The sequence below is a fragment of the Littorina saxatilis genome, unplaced genomic scaffold (genome assembly GCF_037325665.1).
Source record: "Littorina saxatilis isolate snail1 unplaced genomic scaffold, US_GU_Lsax_2.0 scaffold_1299, whole genome shotgun sequence".
NCBI classification, from domain to species: Eukaryota; Metazoa; Mollusca; class Gastropoda; order Littorinimorpha; family Littorinidae; genus Littorina; species Littorina saxatilis.
Window position 1 is genome coordinate 16,942 of NW_027129150.1, and position 10,559 is coordinate 27,500.

The following is a 10,559-nucleotide window of genomic DNA, read 5'->3' on the forward strand; positions in this document are numbered from 1 at the left end:
ATGTGTGTTTGTGTGTGTGGGTGTGTATGTATGTATGTGTGTTTGTGCGTGCGTGTGTGTGTATGTATGTGTGTGTGTGTGTGTGTGTGTATGTGTGTGTGTGTATGTTCATGTGCTTACATATGTGTGTGTGTATGTGAATGTATGTTCATGTGTTTACATATGTGTGTGTGTGTGTATGTGTGTGTGTGTGTGGGTGTGTATGTGTGTGTGTGTATATGTGTGTATGTGTGTATGTGTGTGTGTGTGTTTGTGTGTGTGTGTGTATGTGTGGGTAGTATACATATACAAAATACCAACTTCCGTAACATTATTCTTTGATGATCGCAATAGGGATGTGTGAGACCAATCAATCACAGCCCCCGAATTCCCCCACGTGTCTATCAGAATAGCTATATATGTTTATATCGTTATGTACCTTGCTTACTAGAATACAGAATACAGAATACAGTATTTATTGAGCCAAGTGACATTAAAAAACATGTAAAGCACGAGGAATGTCGCGTAGTGTTGGTAAAATCACGCACACACACACACCCACACACACACTGACACACACACACACACACGCCCACACATACACTGACATACACACCAACACACACGCGCCCACACTACAGCAGTCACGATCACACCATCACACGCAGGGCAGACATGAGGTAAAACAAATGACAATCATCTATTAAAAGAAAATGTACAAAGAGTGGTCTAAGATGCTGGTGGAAGGGTCTACACAGAATACAATTGTATAATCTAACTAGTGATACCCACCGGCCCCCGTAGCGCAGTGGTTAGCGCATCGGGCTGTGGGCCGGGAGGTCGTGGGTTCGAATCCCATCAGGGTCATGTGGGTTTTTCGGGCTACGGTCGGCTCCTACCCAGAGTGGAAGTGCTATGGTTCCTATGGGAAGGCTGGAATCACACAGCCGAGTGTCATTCACTTAACGAATGCGACTTTGAGGGTGTTCAGGTTCTGTTTACCTGGCCAACACCGCAGGTGCAGCAGTTCTCGGGCCTGGTTGACACCAGGATATATTATGACAGTAAGCGTAGAGTGCTGCCCTGTCACGTAGTCTCAAACCAAATTGGAAATCCATAGCATCATCATTATAATCATCCTCATCTCATTAATCATCCAAAATTATAAAGTGTCCTTGCTCTTGTGGCCCTTCATGCCCGGAGCTCTCATGGTGACCTTGGTCTCAGTGTTCCTGTTCGATCCTTCCCCGAATAGTACTTCTGCTGTCAGTCCTCAACGTGTGACGTTCTGGGGGGTCGACGGAGGGACGTGGTGGCGGTCTGCTCTCTGGAGGGGACCCTCACTCAGTCTGGCTCCGCGACTTAGCTGTCAATGTCGTTAGTAGGGGGCATAGTAGGTAGTGGGCTGCGTCCGTTAGCTCGGGACAGACCCACTACTGAACACCGTCGAAGTGACTCAGCAGAAGTGCAGTGTCATCTTCCGAGGGTAGCCTTCCGCAACGACCCGACATCCCTCCCTGGAGCGTCTGTAAAATCGACAAGTCTGGCAGCGGAACGAAATTCAGATGTGGATGGAACAGTGAGTGCAGGGACGGGGCGGCGTGAGTACACACCGGGACAAGGAACAGGTGTAAGGGAAAAAAAAAGAAAAAAAAAAAAAAAAAAAAACTAGTGATGCACGGGATTTTCTTCTTTATAAATTACATAATTAATTGTGAATAAGCAACAAAAACGTGTTAAATGTTTGATGGCATCATACAAAACAAAATGCCATAAATTTATTGGGAGAAAATAGTGTGCACCGTACAATAACAGTTTTACACATCAGCAAATAGGAAAAAGTAACAGTTGGTACTGTGAACAATAAAACGCCTATCAAATTTTCATATAATTTTGAAAGGATAAAACACCGTTAATGTGTGCCCTTTTGAGATTTCAGTCAATGTGGACAGTCTGAGAATTCAGTCAATGTGACAAAATGATTTTGTCACGCTTCAATTAAGATGCATGCTAGTTAAAATGTACAAAAACAATATGTAACACCAATTATATAATTGGGAAAGAAATCTTGTCGCAGTTCGCCGACAGCTCGAGTCACCCACAATGAAATGTTTGTACGATCGACTGCACTAAAATTAGCGGCTACATTGACATAAGTGAAGTACATAAATGTTCAAAAAAATGTGCCCATAGAACAATATTTTTACACATCACCATACATGTCTTGAGCTGTCTTAAGACAGGAAAAAAAACAACCAGCGTTAAATGGAACAAAATGTTTACACTTTGGCAAACATGTGAATGAAAAGTAGTTAAAATGTGAAGTTGGTTCTGCGAACAACAAAATGTTTACATAGAAGCAAAATGTTTACAGGTCACCATGCATATGTATAGAGAAAAACACTCTCACACAACGCTAAATGTGCAAATGAACTGTGTGCACATCGTCATGCTTACAATTGGGAGCTGGATAAAAAGACAGCACTAATGATCGCAATGAAGAACACTATCATAGTTGCACATCAGTACACCCGTACTTGCAAAAAGTACAGCAAAAGTACAGTTTGTTCACACACACACACACACACACACACACACACAGTAGCAAACTCAAAGGGATTGCGAAAATGCAATCATGTGCAAAATGAACAAAATATCAATGTATATGTAACAACTAAAACCACACACAACACACTGAACTAAAGTTGCAAAGGTGTGTACAAAGAGAATAAAAACAAATATTTACACATCACCAACTTAGGTTTGAAATGATCTGAATGCAAACATAGTTGCACATCCAGTCACTCTGTGAGGCAAGTACCCTGACTTTGACAACAAAAGCTATCTTTCCAGACCATCAACCAATTTTCAGATGCAGAACACATGTAATGAGCGCTTTTGCTGCTAGCCCTGCTTACTTCCTCTGGCGCGAGCGCTAGAGGACACGGGGGGAGGGGGGGGGGGGGGGGGGGGGTCGCTTCTTTGCGATGTGTAAATCGGTACTTTTCTATTTTATTCTGCAGCTTAGGTAATTGCGCATAGTCTTCATTGTTTTTTTAAATGTGTGGTGTCGAGATATGTCCGAATCATATGCTACCCATCTTTTACACATGGCGCAGTTACCTAAGCTGCAGAAATTAAATAGAAAAGTACCGATTTACACATCACAAAGAAGCAATTTTTAACCCGTGTCCTCTAGCGTTCGCGCCAGGTAGGTAAGACGCTTCTCTCCCTTGGGCCCAGGGAGGTGACCAATGCTAGCAGCAAAACCGCTCATTGTAAAAAGTACATCAATAGTTTGTTCACACACTGTAGCAGCTAAATTGGGTGTGGGTTGTGGATCATGGTGTTACACATCAGCAAATAGGAATGAAAAAGTAAACCATTGGTAAATATACAGTGGGTTCTGCCCTTTTATGAGATTTCAGTCAATGTGGACAGTCTGAGAATTCAGTCAATGTGACAAAATGATTTTGTCACGCTTCAATTAAGAAGCATGCTATACTGAACTCCAAAAGAAACGCAAGTTAAGAGTTATTTAGGGTTTTGTTAAAATTCATGCACAAAAGGTGGGTTTCAGGGGAAAATTCTGCACGAGCATGAGTAAGCATAGTGTCCTGCACGTAGCCTGTGAAAATCACGTGTGCAGCGCCCAGGGTGCGCTCTCTGCAGCGTGCTGAAGATTGAAACTGTTTTTCGCTCGCGCAGCCCACACAAAACCTGTCAGACCGGATTTTTTTTTTGTTAACAGTACTCAGCTTACACAAGGAACAAAAACCTGTCTCCGTCCACTGTCTGAAATCAGCCATTTGTACAGTAGAATCATGCCAAGACTGAGCGCCATTGGCCGGGAGAGAGCAATCGGGCAATTGCAAGCTGGAAATCGCCCAGCTGCCATTGCAAATGTCATGGGCGTGGCAACCTCGACCATCTGTCGTCTGTGGACCCGATTCCAAGCCAGCGGCAGCACCTGGGATGGCGCTAGAAGCGGACGACCTCGTGTGACTACTGCTCGCCAGGACCGGGTCATCTACTGTCAGCACCTGCGCCAACCGTTCCTCCCGGCTACAGAAACCTCCAGGAACACCGTTGGAACCCATGGCGCTCCCATCTCGGGCACCACGACACGACGCCGGCTGTCGGCCAACCACCTGGACTGCAGGCGCCCTGCTCGCCGCACATTGCTTACTGTACAGCACAGGCAGCAGCGACTGCAGTGGGGACATGAACACCTCAACTGGAACCAGCGGCAGTGGCGGGACATCCTTTTTTACGGACAAAAGCCGCTACTGCATCAGCCACGCGGACGGCCGCATCAGGGTGTGGCGAAAACGCAACCAGAGGTACGCCGCCAACAACATCCTGCAATACAACGCCTGGGGAGGCCCCAGCGTCATGATCTGGGGTGGGATAGGCCTCAACCATCTTGTGGGCCCCGTGGTCTTCCAAGGCATCGGCCCTGGGCGCGGAAACGGCGTGAATGCACAGCGGTACATCAACCAGGTCCTGGGACCCACAGTCGTGCCGTACTTCCAACTCCACGGCAACCTTACCTTTCAGCAGGACAACGCTCGCCCCCACACCGCGAGGGCCACCACGGCCTTCCTGCAGCAGAACAACATCAGGGTGATGCCCTGGCCCTCCCTGAGCCCGGATATGAATCCCATTGAACACTTATGGGACATTTTGCAAAGGGAGCTGAATGCCTTCCAGCCGAGGCCAACAACCGCACCCCAGTTGGAGCAGGCCATCAGGCAAATCTGGACCATCATCAACATGGCCACTGTCAACCGCCTGGTGCGCTCCATGAGAGCCAGATGTCAGGCCCATGTCAACGCCAATGGGGGACACACGCGTTACTGATCCTGGCGGTGAGAACTTTCTGTCGGTAACGTTTTTTTGTTAGTGACAATCAAAGAACATTGCCCCAAGATGCTTTGTACCAATTTTCGTGAGATTCGTTCGATTCCATCTCGTCAAAATGAAATGCCAAAGAATGAGATTAAATTTCTTGAAATTTCAAATTGCGTTTCTTTTGGAGTTAAGTATAGTTAAAATGTGTTAAAACAATATGTAACACCAATTATATAATTGGGAAAGAAATCTTGTCGCAGTTCGCCTCACCCACAATAAAGAGTTGACAAAGTTGTCGATACCTGATCACTAACTGCAGCGGAAGAGAGTGGACATCCCCCGATCTGTCGCCTTGTCTGCGGAAGCGAATGGCGTCTTCCTATGTGAAGAAAATGAGGAAAAAGAATATATAGATTGTACACAGGTGTATGGGTAAAATTGAACTTGAGCGTGTTAAATTCAAAGCTCATAATTCAATCAATCAATCAATGAGGCTTATATCGCGCATATTCCGTGGGTACAGTTCTAGGCGCTCTGCAGTGATGCCGTGTGAGATGAAATGTTATACGGCCAGTAGATTGCAGCCATTTTGGCGCATATTTACCTTTCACGGCTTATTATTCCAAGTCACACGGGTATAGGTAGACAATTATTAACTGTGCCTAAGCAATTTTTTCCAAGAAAGACCCTTTTGTCAATCGTGGGATCTTTAACGTGCACACCCAATGTAGTGTAAACGGGAGGGGGGGGGGGGGGGTGTTGACACCGGAGAGAGTCTGCACACAAAGTTGACTCTGTGAAATAATTGTCTGCCGAACCTGGGATCGAACTCACGCTGACAGCGGCCAACTGAATACAAATCCAGCGCGCTACCAACTGAGCTATGTCTCCAAATTTGCAGAACGTGCACTTGCAATCACCCAAATAAATTAAATATGCTGACATTTGTAGAACCTGCATTTGCTATCAATTCATTGGTACTTAGTCGCTATGGTGAAAATCTGAAAGAACAAACTAAAACCATACTCAGAACATTTGTGAAACAAAATACTTTTCCAACTCAAGGGAAGTAATCAAAATCACACTCACTAAACCCAGAACGTGCACATGCAATCACCCAAATAAATGAAAAATGCTGAAATTGTTAGAACCTGCATTTGCTATGACCCAAATTAATGAAAAATGCTGATGTTTGGAGCACAATCATTCGTCAATTAATTGGGATTTACCTGGCAAAAGTGCGCAAAGTTTTCGAGTGGACATCCCCTGATCTGTCGCCTTGTCTGCGGAAACGAATGGTGTCTTCCTATGTGAAGAAAATGAGGAAAAAGAATATATAGATTGTACACAGGTGTATGGGTAAAATTGAACTTGAGCGTGTTAAATTCATAGCTCATAATTCAATCAATCAATCAATGAGGCTTATATCGCGCATATTCCGTGGGTACAGTTCTAGGCGCTCTGCAGTGATGCCGTGTGAGATGAAATTTTATACGGCCAGTAGATTGCAGCCATTTTGGCGCATATTTACCTTTCACGGCCTATTATTCCAAGTCACACGGGTATAAGTAGACAATTATTAACTGTGCCTAAGCAATTTTTGCCAGGAAAGACCCTTTTGTCTATCGTGGGATCTTTAACGTGCACACCCAATGTAGTGTACACGGGGGGGGGGGGGGGGGGGGGGGGGGTCTGACACCGAAGAGAGTCTGCACACAAAGTTGACTCTGTGAAATACATTTCCGCCGAACCTGGGATCGAACTCACGCTGACAGCGGCCAACTGAATACAAATCCAGCGCGCTACCAACTGAGCTATGTCTCCAAATTTGCAGAACGTGCACTTGCAAACACCAAATAAATTAAAAATGCTGACATTTGTAGAACCTGCATTTGCTATCAATTCATTGGTACTTAGTCGCTATGGTGAAAATCTGGAAGAACAAACAAAAACCAAACTCAGAACATTTGTGAAGCAAAATACTTTTCCAACTCAAGGGAAGTAATCAAAATCACACTCACTAAACCACCTTGAAGGAGTACACCAAAAGCAAAATGAACAAATATGTACGATTTCCAACAATTGAAAGGTTTTAGGCAGCCACTCAATGTAGTGTAAACGGGGGGGGGGGGGGGGGGGGGGGTTCTGACACCGAAGAGAGTCTGCACACAAAGTTGACTCTGTGAAATAATTTTCCGCCGAACCTGGGATCGAACTCACGCTGACAGCGGCCAACTGAATACAAATCCAGCGCGCTACCAACTGAGCTATGTCTCCAAATTTGCAGAACGTGCACTTGCAATCACCCAAATAAATTAAATATGCTGACATTTGTAGAACCTGCATTTGCTATCAATTCATTGGTACTTAATCGCTATGGTGAAAATCTGAAAGAACAAACTAAAACCATACTCAGAACATTTGTGAAACAAAATACTTTTCCAACTCAAGGGAAGTAATCAAAATCACACTCACTAAACCCAGAACGTGCACATGCAATCACCCAAATAAATGAAAAATGCTGAAATTGTTAGAACCTGCATTTGCTATGACCCAAATTAATGAAAAATGCTGATGTTTGGAGCACAATCATTCGTCAATTAATTGGGATTTACCTGGCAAAAGTGCGCAAAGTTGTCGAGTGGACATCCCCCGATCTGTCGCCTTGTCTGCGGAAGCGAATGGCGTCTTCCTATGTGAAGAAAATGAGGAAAAAGAATATATAGATTGTACACAATGTGTATGGGTAAAATTGAACTTGAGCGTGTTAAATTCATAGCTCATAATTCAATCAATCAATCAATGAGGCTTATATCGCGCATATTCCGTGGGGACAGTTCTAGGCGCTCTGCAGTGATGCCGTGTGAGATGAAGTTTTATACGGCCAGTAGATTGCAGCCATTTCGGCGCATATTTACCTTTCACGGCCTATTATTCCAAGTCACACGGGTATAGGTAGACAATTATTACCTGTGCCTAAGCAATTTTTGCCAGGAAAGACCCTTTTGTCTATCGTGGAATCTTTAACGTGCACACCCAATGTAGTGTACACGGGGGGGGGGGGGGGGGGGGGGGGGTCTGACACCGAAGAGAGTCTGCACACAAAGTTCACTCTGTGAAATAAATTTCCGCCGAACCTGGGATCGAACTCACGCAGACAGCGGCCAACTGAATACAAATCCAGAGCGCTACCAACTGAGCTATGTCTCCAAATTTGCAGAACGTGCACTTGCAATCACCCAAATAAATTAAATATGCTGACATTTGTAGAACCTGCATTTGCTATCAATTCATTGGTACTTAGTCGCTATGGTGAAAATCTGAAAGAACAAACTAAAACCATACTCAGAACATTTGTGAAACAAAATACTTTTCCAACTCAAGGGAAGTAATCAAAATCACACTCACTAAACCCAGAACGTGCACTTGCAATCACCCAAATAAATTAAATATGCTGACATTTGTAGAACCTGCATTTGCTATCAATTCATTGGTACTTAATCGCTATGGTGAAAATCTGAAAGAACAAACTAAAACCATACTCAGAACATTTGTGAAACAAAATACTTTTCCAACTCAAGGGAAGTAATCAAAATCACACTCACTAAACCCAGAACGTGCACATGCAATCACCCAAATAAATGAAAAATGCTGAAATTGTTAGAACCTGCATTTGCTATGACCCAAATTAATGAAAAATGCTGATGTTTGGAGCACAATCATTCGTCAATTAATTGGGATTTACCTGGCAAAAGTGCGCAAAGTTGTCGAGTGGACATCCCCCGATCTGTCGCCTTGTCTGCGGAAGCGAATGGTGTCTTCCTATGTGAAGAAAATGAGGAAAAAGAATATATAGATTGTACACAGGTGTATGGGTAAAATTGAACTTGAGCGTGTTAAATTCATAGCTCATAATTCAATCAATCAATCAATGAGGCTTATATCGCGCATATTCCCTGGGTACAGTTCTAGGCTCTCTGCAGTGATGCCGTGTGAGATGAAATTTTATACGGCCAGTAGATTGCAGCCATTTTGGCGCATATGTACCTTTCACGGCCTATTATTCCAAGTCACACGGGTATAAGTAGACAATTATTAACTGTGCCTAAGCAATTTTTGCCAGGAAAGACCCTTTTGTCTATCGTGGGATCTTTAACGTGCACGCCCAATGTAGTGTACACGGGGGGGGGGGGGGGGGGGGGGGTCTGACACTGAAGAGAGTCTGCACACAAAGTTGACTCTGTGAAATAAATTTCCGCCGAACCTGGGATTGAACTCACGCTGACAGCGGCCAACTGAATACAAATCCAGCGCGCTACCAACTGAGCTATGTCTCCAAATTTGCAGAACGTGCACTTGCAATTACCCAAATAAATTAAAAATGCTGACATTTTTAGAACCTGCATTTGCTATCAATTCATTGGTTTGTTTGTTTGTTTATTTGTTGCTTAACGTCCAGCCGACTACGCAGAGCCATATCAGGACGAAATTCATTGGTACTTAGTCGCTATGGTGAAAATCTGAAAGAACAAACAAAAACCAAACTCAGAACATTTGTGAAACAAAATACTTTTCCAACTCAAGGGAAGTAATCAAAATCACACTCACTAAACCACCTTGAAGGAGTACACCAAAAACGAAATGAACAAATATGTACGATTTCCAACAATTGAAAGGTTTTAGGCAGCCACTCTTCTGCAAAATCTTGTTAGAGCGTCTTTGCTATTAAATAAACTATTCTCAACGAAAAAGAAGATCTACAATCGTAACAATGATGTCAAAGTGCCCACAGTCAGTTGCTGACGTAAGCCCACACGACACGTGGCACGGCTTCGAGTCACGAACTCTAAATGCAAATGAAAGGCATCAAAACCAATCTAAATCATAGTCATGGTCATATAAAACCTAGAATATAATCATACTGAGTTGTTATCCTCATATATAAAGAATACAATTGCTTACTTGCTGTGATTTTACGGGTTGTTTTGACAGAGCTGCCAGCTCTCGGTGCCGGTTCGGCAGACACGGATGAAAGCGAGGTCGGAATGTTACAATTTGGGGATCGTAGCACAATAGGAACAAAACGAAAGTAAAGATAAATTCTGGTTACAGTACACTGTGGCAGAATGGTTTCGGAACACTTTAAGAAGGAGACTGACTTACCTGTCGAGCTTGTGGATGAACAAACTCAGTCTCCTCTCACTGAACAAACAGTGAGAGGAGACTGTGCCCCGTCTCGCTTTCAACTGCGGCGGGCGGAAGTGACGTTCCGATAAGCTGTTCGTTTAACAACAATGGGGAGGTCTTCCGGTCGAGTCGTCTGCTAGGAAATGGCGCGTCAGAATGCCAGAAAAAGCCATTTGGCTTTGGAATCGGCTATTCTAACCGGGCGCATCGTCTGCGGGGCCAAACGTTTTTAGGAACCGCGGAAATCGGGGCCCAAATCGGCCGGGTTTGGGAGGAGATAGCGATGCAAGGCCCCAAAACGGTCGCGTATTATAATATAGATGCATAGTTAGAACTAGCCCATCCCCTCCACCCACCCACTCATGAATAACTAAAATAATGCAGCTAAAGAAAATGTTGAACATTTGGAAATTAGGAATCACACATCAAAGTCCCACTCAACCCCCCCCCCTCTCCCCACCACCACCACCACCACTACCTAACACTGGGTCACAGGATGTGGTGGGCTCACCGCCAGCAGGATCACCGACTGCGAAGCT

General features: G+C 44.4%; 1 long non-coding RNA gene across 1 annotated transcript; it reads right to left on the reverse strand.

Annotated features, from left to right (window-relative positions):
• Positions 1-5,077: 5,077 nt before the first annotated feature.
• On the reverse strand, positions 5,078-8,919 carry LOC138957433 (uncharacterized). Its single transcript, XR_011453027.1, has 3 exons — positions 8,579-8,919; positions 7,449-7,525; positions 5,078-5,212 (listed from the first exon to the last, which is right to left on the reverse strand). It is a non-coding gene; the product is annotated as an uncharacterized lncRNA (long non-coding RNA).
• Between the last annotated feature and the right edge of the window lie 1,640 nt (positions 8,920-10,559).